A 14,110-nucleotide genomic window follows, 5' to 3' on the forward strand; every position below is an offset into this window, starting at 1 on the left:
TTGAGAAAAAGAATCACATGACACTCTATTTATAAAACTGCTATTATATTAGAATCACGGAATCAATTATTATAACAGTTTTTGCTTAAAAATTACGGGGTTTATTCTTACAATTGCTGCTATGTAAAAAAAAATTGCACTTTTAGATCTTGATGTTCCTTAGTGTTTTGCATAAAATTATTCTAGAATAATAGTTGTTATGGTTTTTAATCAATAATTCTGACACAAAGTACATATAGCGTTTGGGCTTCAATGGATTACAAAATGTACCCCTTTTTAAGAAAGTTGTATTCAATTGAAAGGTAATAATATTTAAATCGAAACACATTCTGCCACGTTACTATGGAAACGAAATAGGTAGTACTTTTTCACCCATGGGCAAAAAAGGCCATATTTGGAGACATCCCCTCAAATCAGAGTCGCCACATATCTCCGTAAAGATTCGATGACGACACACACTACTCCGTGCATTCACTCCAGATAAGGCATCTTCACAGCATCATGGGTGGATGAGTGGGTGGGTATGGCGTCGCTTTTGTTTTCTTGGCGACTTTTCCACAATAAGATGATGAATGGTCGACAAGGAATTCTTTTTGGACCGATATCCTTTTATGTCTTTATGAGTTGGCGGGCCAATGTTGGCCCAATGTTTATGTAAGCCCTACAGGGAGCCAGTTAGATATATCTTCAGTCATTTTGGTATCGAATTTTACCCCCCCCCTCCTCCTCTGTGGTCCGTGCTTCGATGAACAAATGTTTTATTGGTGAATGCATTATTTCATACATAAAATGCTTAGATTGGGGATTTATGGTATTTTTTTAAACAAACAAATAGTATTTGTGGCAAGAAACAAGGTTTTTTTGTTGCTGTTTTTATACCAAGATAAATTGTTTTTGCGTTATAGAGTATTAAATGGCGCTTTTGTGTCACCGTTTAACAAAGACGTGAAAATTTTACAGAGTTTATTTTTTACTCTTTACGGCCGTTTGCATCGTAAATCTTATTTTGCTTTAAAAAAGCATATCACGAGTGGTTATGAAAAGAACAAGTTAATCTTTTAATTTAAAAGGATACTATGTTGTTAATTTTGGACTAGTAGAAGTGTTGTTTTCAATTCAAACTAGCTTTTAGATGAATTAAAAGTAAATCGGATGCTTCAATTGCTTTCGAATGATACAAGTTAATACCGTAACGTAACATAAGTATATATAAATAACAGTATATAAATAACAGTTCTGTTTTTTTTTTTTTTTTTTTTAAAAAAAAAAAAANATTAGTTTTTTTTTTTTTTTTTAATAAAAAAAAACTTTATTCACAAAACAGTTGTAGCGTGACTACCACTACGAAAATTAAACATCAATTCACTAGTATATAAGACATGCTGGTCACTAAAATGTAATTCACTAGTATATAAGTACTATATAAGACATTGATTCAATCTTGAGGTACCTTTTGATAGGTGAAGGTTGACATCGTCTATAACAACTCTCCCCACATTGGTGACTTACGGACGTGACATGATCACGCCTATCTTGACAGTAACGTCCACTTCGATCTGGTAACGCCTACTTCGATGGATGGTCCACATTGAGCAGTTGGCTTGCTACTTGTGACTGCGACATTATCCACCTACTCACGCTGTTGCTACTCAGCCTCGTCTCGATCATACACAGCGTGAGCCTGCATACACTCGACTGCTAAATGCGACACAGGAGTGACTACGACCGTGAAGTTAATACTCCTCTCACATTCAGCACTAAAAAAAAAAAACTCGGTGACCTTAACCCAGCTCTCCCGGTCTTTCACAAAAACAGCAACTAGTGGTATCCGTTCATCGAATTCTATCCCTGATAAAATTCTGTGATGGAGGAGCATTGTAGCGTAACTATCACTACGAAAATTAAACATCAATTCACTAGTATATAAGACATGCTAACTTGATTCAATCTTGAGGTAGCTTTTGATACATGAAGGTTGACATTGACCCCACACAGTATCAAATATGAAGTACCCGTCGGGATAGTTATAATCTTGTAAAACAAACTAGAAAAACCAGTAACGTGCTATAAGAAAACTCAAATTCCAAAACAAAACTAATATCTTAAAAAAATCCAGCAACTCTGTTGTTCTAAAAATTGTTGTTCTATTTTTATCGCTTGCTTTTTTTTATTTATCTCTTTATGTGTTTATTTTATTTTATTCATGCTTTTTCTAGACCGTTATTTTTTAAACATGTTTACATTTACTCATGCTTCTGCTAGCCAATTATTTTTTGATGTTTTTAAACTTTATAATAACTAAAAAAATAAAACATTTAGTCAAAATTTTTAAAAAAAGTAATTTAAATCTAGAAATAAGTGATTTTAAATGACATTTTAACAGCATTACCTCTTTAGAGTAACTTTTTTACCAAATGAATTGCAAATAAAAACTATAGTAAAGTAAATAGAACATACATTTAATGACATAGTTTTCTTAAGCTTTCTTGCTTCTAACTTCAGATTAAAGTGTTTTCTTCACGCATAAAAATAATTCCACTTCCCACTTGTTAAACTACAGAAAATTTTATTAATTTCTCGTTTATTAAATAATTAAGTATAATTTTTAACTTATTTTCTTCACCTAAATGTCTTCTATTGAGTTTATTATCACAAAGTTTAAATCTGGATTGGTAGTAAATAATTGTGATTTTTTTAAGGCAAAGTTACAAAATTACTAATAACCTTAAAATTTGGAAAGTAAGTACAACAAAATATGTAAATGAAGGAAATGAAACAAAAAATGTAAATTACCTACCTAATAAATAAGGAAATTTCTTTCATGTAAATCTCCATAGACTAAAATGGAAGGAGTAGAATCTCTTTTCTGCTATATTCCCTTAAAGGAGCTATTTTCTGCTATATTCCCTCCTGTTATATTTCCGATAAAACGAAACCGAAACTATAGATTAGCAACCTAATAAATGAAGAAATTACTTTTATATAATTCTCTATAGGTTTAAAGGGAGAGAGTAGAATCTCTTTTCTGCTATATTACCTTTATAGAGAAACAGAGGGGGATTTTCAGCTATAATTTTCCTAAAATGTAACCAATTACTCTCACACAGTCTAATAGGATTTTAATCTATGATTCAAATTATAGTAGCGAATTTACAAAAATTTTACCAAGAGGTTTAACAGCTGAAGTGTGAATTATTGCAAATTAATAATCTTTAATGCTCAAAAACTTATTACAATTGTAAATAAATAATATTGAGATGATATAACATTTAAAAAAAAATAGTTCAAAATTTGTATTTTCGATTTATTGTAATTGTTTTGTATTTTTTACTAAATGTGTGGTAATAAAAACTATAATTTTGAAAACGAGAATTTCCGATAAACCATTACCGTACGAACGGAAAAATTGCCAAATGTAATTTTTAAATATAGCATATATTGGTTTTATTAACCAGAATTATGGTTTTTTAAAGCAAAAATGTTTTACTATACAGTACAATAATTTTAGAAGAATTTTTTTCTTTGTGTAGTAGCTTTGTTAAATAATTTATTATTATAACTCAAATTGAGCTAATTTCAAAAAATTAAATTAAAACTGAAAAAATAATTAACTTAATAGCTATAAAAATAAAAATATTTATTGATTATTTTTTGTATGAAAAAAAAAAGATTTTTCTACCATAAAATATCAAATTTTTAAATGTGACTCTGGAACTAGTACAAGTGCACCTTAATTAACGAATTTACGATCATTTGCTTAAAAGGATTTTGACTTTCAGAAAGTACATTTTTATGTACATAAAATTATTTTTTTGCAGTTTATTTCGTTTTCTCAAAAATCGATAAACAATTTTTATTATTAATTTGGACATTTACTTAACTATAACACACTGAAGTTCATAAATTTAAAACGAAACTATCTGATTAATTTAATTTTACATCAGTCTATATAATAGGATGTTTTCTATGGTATATTCTTCAGATTTAATGAATGCCTTTCGAACCATATTTTTTAGTTTTGCCTTAAAAATATTTTCTTTTAAAACACTGATAGGAACATATTTTCTAAAGTATCACTTTCCTCTTTAATCTTATATTTCCGTTTTACTTCAATTAATCTTTGTATGTTTGTAGAAATAGAATTTATCTAAGTTGCTTTTACCAAAATTGATCTTTAAAGACTCTGGCTTAACATGAAATAATATTTGAAAAAAAAAAACTAAGACTAATGTACTTTTTTTGTGAATTTTGTGAGATTTTAATAGCTATTCATAACAGTTTTGTTTTGTCCATTTTCAATCCGAGTTTTTTTATTATTTTATTTTTTTATTATCTTTATGCTATATTTTTAAAGGCTGCGAAATTCCAAGATAAAAAGATACCAAAATTTTAAAAAAATATTAAAAGCATTTGCATTCTACGTAAGTTTAACGCTGCATTAGATTGACTCTTAAGCTAAATTGTACTGCTTTTTTTTAATGCTAAAAACTGTTCTGTTTGAAATCCAAATAATTCGTTTCATAAATATAGAGAATACAAGATCTGTTTAAAAAGTATAAAAACTAATTTGTCCAAAAAATATAAACAACGCAATGGGGAGTGGTTTTAGCAACTATTACAGGTATATCCTGTAATTTTTCTACGTCCATCATACTACACAATCGANCAAAACCTGGTGACCTTAACCCAGCTCTCCCGGTCTTTCACAAATACAGCAACTAGTGGTATCCGTTCATCGAATTCTATCCCTGATAAAATTCTGTGATGGAGGATCATTGTAGCGTAACTACCACTACGAAAATTAAACATCAATTCACTAAAATCAATTCACATTGTCCATTTTTAATGCGAGCTTTTTATTAATTTTTTTTATTATCTTTATGATATATTTTTAAATGCTGCGAAATTCCAAGATAAAAGGAAACCAAAATTTTAAAAAAATATTAAAAGCATTTGCATTCTACGTAAGTTTAACGCTGCATTAGATTGACTCTTAAGCTAAATTGTACTGTTTTTTTTTTTTATTGCTAAAAACTGTTCTGTTTAAAATCCAAATAATTCTTTTCATAAATATAGAGAATACAAGATCTGTTTAAAAAGTATAAAAACTAATTTGTCTAAAAAATATAAACAACGCAATTGGGAGTGGTTTTAGCAACTATTACAGGTATATCCTGTAATTTTTCTACACCCATCATACTACACAATCGAAACCACGTTATTAAAGAAAAAGGACATGTAAATAAGAGCCGTCGGAAAAAAAAGAAAAATAATATTGCTGCATCAAATTTTATCTAAATATGAATAATAGCTTTGGGAAGAAGTTACTGATAACTGGACAGAAAGAAAAACATTTGGAGGTCAGACAGAATAGGCTGGAGAAACAATGGTTAAAACGTAAGCAATTTCTCTGATCAGCTAGCCAGCAAGGTATTTATTTGAATAAAGATAACCTTTTTTCTGAATGTTGAATATCTAACAGAATAAACTTCACTGTTCGATGATGTGAAGTCACCTTTGAAGAAATTGCACAATTTTTTTAATTGTGTGTGGACCTCTGCTTTGTCCCAAATAGTACTTTCTCTTCAGAGATCACAATCTTTGAGCAAAATTCGATGCTATAAATTTGTTCGATTCAAACTGCCCTTGTGTCCCTAAATGAAATCTGGCGATCGATTTTTACATTTATGAAAAAATTGAGCATTCGAACAAGTTTACCCCAAGTTTTGTTTAAATTCTAAATACGAATTTTGATAGGATATTTTTTTAATAGACCTCGTCCAGTTTAGTGTATAAAGCTGTGCTTCGATTATAAAGAGCTGCACTTGAAACTTTAATATTGTTCTTTGTTTGAAAATTCTTTAAAAAAAATCTTACGAAGGAATGAAGATAATTATTATTGAAAAATAACATATAGTATTATTTTTTTCCTTTTATTCACCTAGTACAAGGTACATAGTAAATCTTTTTCTTTTCAATGCCCACCCTATTGACATTATATTTATTCAAGTATTAGTAGGGCAGCTTTATTGGCCACTCTTTTAGGGGTACCATATTAGGTGGGCCAACGTTGCTTTAACAATAAGGACAGATTATACAGAGAATGAAACAGCATCCATATCTTTTTCGGGATTCGAACCCAGCACCTTGTTGTTTAGCTGTCAGCTCCCTAACAGCTAAACAATTCGGTCCGCATAGTAAATCTACACTTAATATTTGTGAAAACTGCAACACTATGAAGAAATCGTCAGAAAGCATGGTTTTTATTACACATATTACTGGTAGTGGAACAACTGAACTATAAATTCACAAAACGAATAAACAAAAAGAACGTTGGAAATTAGTATTTGGTGCGTCCCGGAAGTTCATAAGTATTTTTGTACAGTTTTGTCCGTGCTGAAGGATGAATACTTGTAGACGTTGTGGCATTGAATTTCACAGCTGAATGTATTCCTGAAGACTGGCATTCCATATGCCTTCGACTTAATAGCATTTTTTATTAAATTCCTATTGCCTAGGAAAGTGTTAAACTAGAGAGCATTGGCGACTAGCTTAAATCTGTTTGTCTACTTAATGAAAATTTTCAACTTCTAACTTACATACATACCCAAATTAGGCAAACGCTTTTTTGAGTGCTGCACATCATGTGACTTTGGCATAGCAATGCTGTTGAACTTACCAACAACCCCAGTTAAAAGACATATAATGGTGTCCTACTATAAGTAATGATTTGAATCTGTTGAAAAATGTTATAAACGAAAAATATCCATATTAAGGAGATAAAACCCCCTATAATCTGGATTACGAAAAGTGCATTCACGAATCAAGTTGTCTAATACTATTTAACAGTTAAAAAATAACTGATTCTGACGATACCATGGAATAAAGTTGAAATTAATCGAAAAATAATTGTTTATGTCCTATTATTTGTCATAGATCTGTAAACTGTTAAGAAAAAATATTTGATCGTGATTTCACTATTAAATACACTATGCAGGCAGGCATAACTGAACTGTAATAAAACCTGTCCTGGATATTTTGAGATGTATTATTTCTGCTATTAAACTTTTGTTTTTATTCCAACCGCAGATAATTCTTCCTGTAACGTTTGACTTCTACTATATAACAATGAAGAATATCAGCTATAAGAATGCTAATAATAATAGTTAACTAGCATTGTATAATTACTGCACCAATCTTTTAACCACTATAATCCATAAGTACGGCATCCTGCAACAATTTTGCAACGATTTCACAGCGGATTTTAAAGTTAAATCCATTAATTCTCCTTTGCTCATAAAGTTGATTACGTAAGCAGTAACACTCTTGTGAATTACCACAACATCCAGTACTCGCGTTTATGTCTTAAGTGATTAGCTTAACCTCCCATTATGCGAAGAGAGTGAGGACATTCTGAAATGCGTATTGATCTCCCTTTAAGAACAATGCCCGGGTCAGGCCTCTTCACGCCTTCTCCAGTACGCGGTCCGTGAATGGGGGAAGCATAACAGCGGAAGGAAGTAGTTCTAAAGAGTGAATGGGGTATTTTAATGACCATCTAAATGCCGTTAACGATTTCCTGTAATGTTCTGCAGAAAAGATAACAAAGAAACTCATTGTTTTTTTTAATTCCATTTTCACAGACATGGAATTTAACGGAATCAATTAAGAGTCACATCAGATGAGGGTATTATTTAAATTCTATTCGAATTTTTATTTTCCCCCCTCGTTTATTTGATAGGATTCCCGAAATGACATAAAAGAAGCTGGTTATCTCCAGTTCAAAATTAACTGAGACATTAATCATTAATTATATAAAGATGCATTTCATTTCTAAGGAATTGTTAAACAATTTGGCCTATTGAATGAGTTAAGCACCTGCATATCAAAAGTGCCTGCACGGCATATTTCATTGTCGAACATAAGAAGTCAACTTTATTTTATACAAGTCCTTTTCCTTTGAAATTAGTTAAAAGGTACATTTGTATCAAGCAAATGAATAATTCAATTCTCAATAGAGAAAGTTCACTATCTTCAAAAATTAAGATGGAAAAAGTCGTCGTGTTTCGAGCGCTAAAAACAGGCACCCATTATAATGACCCACCAACACGTGAATGAGGAAAACAAAACAAATTAAAAAAAGAAACGCAACGTTGCCAACGAAAAACTGAAGAATATAAAGATGGCCGAAATTGAAGTGATGGCCGTCATGTTCCGAAAGTTAAGAAACAAACGCGATACATAAATAAACCGACCAACACATAAATGAGGAAAACAAAGCAAATTTGTGAAAAGATACGCAACATTACTAACGAAAAACATGAAAAATAAGAGGAAATGGTCGAAATTGAAAAATCAGTACAGAATACTTCTCCAAGCAGAATCGATGATGGTGAGTGAATGTCGTTAACAAGAGCATCGACATTCATACTCATGAAACAAGATTCCCGAGTATCATGATAAGAGCATGGAAGGATGGTAATAATTTTGGTGTTATCCAAGGATACAACAATGCGCAGAAAAAGTTGATTTATCGAATTCTTAATAACGGAAGCATCTGTCGTGTTTCTTAAATCGAAACTTTTAAGTGTATCTCGTTTGCCCAATGAGACCAAGATTGCATTGTCAAGGTAAGTGGTATTGTAATCTTGGCATTGGCAAGAGAAGTTTCAGTTTGATATCTTTGAATGCCTCTTTTGAAAATATTTCATGTGCTTATTTATAGATGTTTAACCAGATGCGCACTTCCCCTGTCACTTGTCCGTTTCCATATTTTTCTGTCATCCTTTACGGTTATGAGATCTGTATAAAAAAACATTTAATGCTCAATTCAGTTAATATGTTTTAGGTGATATTGCAGGGTGTGCAACATGTGTCGATTCTTGTGTGTTGAATCTCAAACTCACATTGCTTTTAAGCATTGTTGTTGTTGTTGTCGTATGTCATTAAGGCAAAGAGAGTGCGTTTCTTCCTAATTTCCAGTGGCTCCATCTATGGCCAAGAATGCAACTTCTGCCACAGACATACGTCTCAACCCGTTTATAGGACTGATCCATTCAACCACAGATCCTAATTTTGACCTGAACCAGAGCATGATTAATCTCCAAAACAGTACCCCCAGAGATATGATTAGTGATCGGAACATGGATTACTTTGTGACCCGATAGATTTAACATTTACAAACTACCATTTATTACACGGGAATCTTCGGTCAGTGGGTATCGAACTCACGACCTCTTGGACATGGATCCAACGCTTTACCAAACAGGCCCCACTTTTAATCATTAGATGACTTTAATACATCCACAACTGGCGTCAATGGAACCATCTTCCATTAATGACTTCGATTACTAACTTGTTAAGCACATATTCTGCAGTACAAAAAACGAATTTTAATAGTCTCAGTGAGTAGTAAAGCCCAACATAATGGATGAAAATGAACTAAGAGGATAGGAAGTGGCACACTTCAATTTTTGGGATTCATTTTTTTTTTAGATATACTGAGTGCTGGTATAATTGATGTGACAACTCTGCAACTATTTACTTTTCGTAAAAAGATTTAGGGACTAAGAGGACCAGAATTTGAAAAATTTTTTTGAAGTCAAATGAAATTCATGAAACAAGACTGTTTTATATGTTTGAAAACACTTAAGCTCAAAAATATTTCCTTTTAGAAGCTTTTAGTACATAGAGTGGGACCCCAGTGTATAAAAATAACATTTTCAGACAGCCTTCAAATAATGGAACCGCTTATCTTAAGTATAACACTTAACTAATATGCTGAAATTAGAATAGCTTTATATTTGTGACAAAACAGAACCATATTTTTCTAAAAAATAAAAAGTATGGTTTCAGAAAAACCCTATTTTTCTAAAATCAACTTTTATTTTCTGTTTTTACGTGTTATTTTTACTTATTGTGTTCTATTTTATTTGTTGTAATTTTTGTAAAAGAATTTTTTTTTTGAGTGCTCCTCACACTATTGTATTAATGTATTTTGCTTTGGCTATATTGATACAATATCAGAAAGCACTTTTTTTCGGATATCATGTGGGCTGATGAAAAGATTATATCTTTTATTTTCCGGATTTTTTTTTAAAAAAAATTATCCCTTTTTTTCCCCAGTTGTTTGTTATTTTTTTATTATTATCTTTCTTTTCTCCCCTTTTTTCATATGTCTGTAATTTTCCTTTATTCTATCTTCATTTTGAACTTATCTAATGAGTTCTGTTTACTTGCAGCTTATGCGCAATAAATGAAACTTATTNNNNATATATATATATATACAGAGAGATAGATATAGATATATAAAATTTTCAAAGTACTTTGAAAGCATAAATGTAAAGACTCTTTTATCAAATTTTAATTCATTTTCCCTCCTCAATTTTCTCAATTTTCAGGTTGAATGATTTTACAATTCGGGTAAGAAAGAAACAGTGAATAATTTCCGACTTCATAATTGAATTACTGCAATCGGCACAGTTTTAGGAATCTCAGTAAAAAAAATGGAAAGTTTCTTTTTTAACAAGCACTAATATGTAAGAGGATTAAGTATCTACTTATTCTCTTTTGGCCCTAACCCCCTCTTCTCAATGATTCACACTTATCTTCGCTCGAGGACTTAAAAGCCTAACTTAATTATAGCGAAAGCAGGGGAAGAAGATTATTCTCCTTTTTTCGAGACCCATCTCTATTAAATACTCGAACATAAAAAATTTCCTCTGGATATCATTTGCACCGAATTCATTGTATTTTTGTAGCTTGAAAATGGCTAATTTGGTAAACTATTTTAATAGTGGGAGGTTTTACATTTGGCTTGTGAAACTACAAGACGTGTATTATAGACTATTAAACTCAATTTTTAAGGTAGATGTATGGAAGATATTGTTAAAAATAATAATATTCTTTAATATACAGGGCCCGAGCCAAGCATTCGCCACCTCGCCAAATGCGATAATATCTGAAATTTGTCGAATGATATTTTCCACCGGAAAGAAAAAAATATATTTAACTCGATCCTCAAAATTACGGCAAAATGAATTTTTTTAAACAAATCGGTTTTTTTTTTTATTCGATTGCCGTAATTTTTGGGCCGCATAACCCATTAGAATTGGGTATAAATAATATAAGCCAGATACAAACTACCGTAAAATAGTTTTCCATGTGAAAAAAAATCAATCATAAAAAATTGTTAAAATTTGCATTTGGCGAAGACTTTCGATAATTGGCGAAAACTTTTGATATTTGGCTAATTTAATGGCTAATATGTAGAAATTCTACACCCGGGCCTTGATGTAAAATTCATGAGCATTATGCCACATTTTACCACTAACTCTCCTGAATCCGATATTCCCTTCGAAGTAACCTCCTTTAAAGCTATAGTTACGGCCAGTTGGATAATCTAAATTTTATTTAAACGACGTTCTTTTAGTACAATTGCGTAGCAAGGGGACAGAAAAAAAAGTCAACCAAGACTAGGTATGAACTTATGGATGGATGGAGTAGCGTTGCATTTTGTTAGATAGTACTTTTTGCAGCGTAGAGGTATGAAGCTGGCAAAAGATTGTAAAGCAGAAACTATCAGCCATTGACGATGTGATTTCATACCGGAAGGCTCTTTCCCCAAAAGTATTCAGAACATCGACAGTGTAGACACTTTCGACTGTCTGTCATTGAAATAAATACTCAGTGGGACTCAATACTTACGTTGAAAAGGACAATCAGCATTGTTCTCATTTTAGACTAATTATCCCCTCTCGGGTTTCTTGTATGCCGAGCTAACCATTTGCGATGCAAAATTTCGTTCCTGAATTGTAATATAATGTCCAGGATTCATTTCTTTTCTTTCTCGAGTGGTATACAGATATTAGTCACTTAACGTCTTTTTTTAGAACCATATGTTTTAAATTATATATTTTAATTTTAACGAGCTAAGTTTTGTACAAAAATAAGTTATTTCTATCTGATTTAGAACCACAGCCCCAAATGGTCAATCTTCGTTTTTCATTGACTGCATATGTACTTTTCATGAAATTCTGTAGAATGATTGATGTTATGTTTCGCAGAGTTAATTTGTTGAAAAATCGAGCAACAGAACGTTAAAATTGCAATGAACAATTTTTTGTGTTATTATAATATTACCTCTACGTTGTATTATCGACACTCAAGCAGAAAAAGAAGAGTGAATAAACAGGATTATAAAATATTAGAGGTGGCTATTCAATTACTTATTAAAATCTTGCAGCTAATTATAATTTAAGTACTTAAAAAGTGTCGAATTTTGCACCAGCTTTCTATTTGTTTTTCATCGTTGCAAATTGTAGTGAGAAAAAGCTATAGCATTATAATAATCCTCAAAAATAAAGACGTTTTAAAGAAGAGGGATTCTAAGGCAAAAAGCAAAATTGAATAGAAAAGAAAATCGTAAGCTTCAATGAACACAAAAATAAAGGAAATATGCCCAGTGTTTTCATGTTTTTCGGAGTTATTTGTTTTCTCTCCTCAAAAACACGGAGTTATCTTGCTGCAAATCAGGAAAAACAAAACGTTAAAATAGCAATGGACAACTTTTTGTGTTCATTTAACATTTCTCAATAGTGCATTATCGACACTCCGTTTTATTTTGGAACAAGCAGAAAGGGAAGAATAAGTAAACTGGATTATGAAATATTAGAGATGGCTATTCAATTACTTATTAAAATCTTGTAATTAATTATAATTAAAGTACTTAAAAAGTGACGAATTTTGCAGCTGCTCTCTATTCTTTTTTTCATTGTTATAATTTGAAGTGTGAAATAGCTAGAACGTTATAATAATCCTCAAAAATAAAGGCTTCTTAAAGAAAATGGACTCAAAGGGAAAAAGGAAAATTGAATGAAAAGAAAATCATAAGCTTCAACGAACAGAAAAGTAAGGAAAGTATGCACAGTGGATTCATGTCTTATGGAGTCATTCATTTTCTCTGCGAAAAAATACGGAATTATCTTGATGCAAATCCGAACAACAAAACGTTAAAATAGCAATGAGGAACTTTTTGTGTTATTATAACATTTTTCATAAGTGTATTATTGGCACTCTGTTTTATATTGGAGCAAGCAGGAAAGGAAGAAAAAATAAACAGTATTATGAAATATTAGAAACGCTCATAATTTATATAATATGTTCACGGGTTAACGCATATTAAAATCTGGTAATTAATTATAACTTAAGTACTTACATAGCGTCGAATTATGTTGCTGACCTCTATGTGCTCTTCATTGTTGTTCGAAGTGTGTAATAGTTAGAACGTTAAAATAATCCCCAAAAATAAAGATGTCTTGAAGGAAATGGTCTCAAAGGGTAAAAGAGAAAATTGAATGAAAAGAAAATCATAAGCTTCGACGAACACAGAAATAGAGGAAGTATGCCCGGTGGCTTCTGAGAAATTCAAACACCTAGGGTGGATAGCAAAGTGCAGATCCATTTAGCCGTTGAACTTTCTCGAAATCCCTCCAAACCCCTGAAGATATTTTCGCGCTGGGAAAAATGTCCCTAACGTACGTAGTAAAAGAAAAAAAAATCATCGCAAAGAGATTGGGTGGAGGGATTCTCTCCTTCTTATTCCCTAAGGGGATTTTTATCGAATTCCGGGCGATCTATTTATTCTCACTGCAAATATAAAGATATTATTAAAAAGGTTACTTTTTATTATTTCATTGAAATCCACTAGCATCTAGTCTTTTTTAACTACCGTTGAGTTCAAACTATCAGCCAATCATGGTGAGGATATAATTTTTATTCATAAAATGGAGGACATTCAAGTCAGAACATTCAATTAAAAAGAAAAACGAAGGTAAGAAAAACATGATACAGAACAAAAAAGTATTTCTTTTGTTATTAAACAAAACTGGAACAAAAATTTATGACTTACAAATCATATCAAATTACACTGAAAAACTGTCGACATAGTAAAAAATCGTGAAGCTTGTTAAACCACTGCAAGTTCAAATTTTTAGCAATTCTAATGCGTCATGAAATCTTATTAAGATTAGTCTTTTTGATTTGTTGTTTTATGTGTTGATTATTTCACCTTTATATATATATATATATATATATATATATACACATATAT

This window comes from Parasteatoda tepidariorum, chromosome 2 (genome assembly GCF_043381705.1).
Source record: "Parasteatoda tepidariorum isolate YZ-2023 chromosome 2, CAS_Ptep_4.0, whole genome shotgun sequence".
NCBI classification, from domain to species: Eukaryota; Metazoa; Arthropoda; class Arachnida; order Araneae; family Theridiidae; genus Parasteatoda; species Parasteatoda tepidariorum.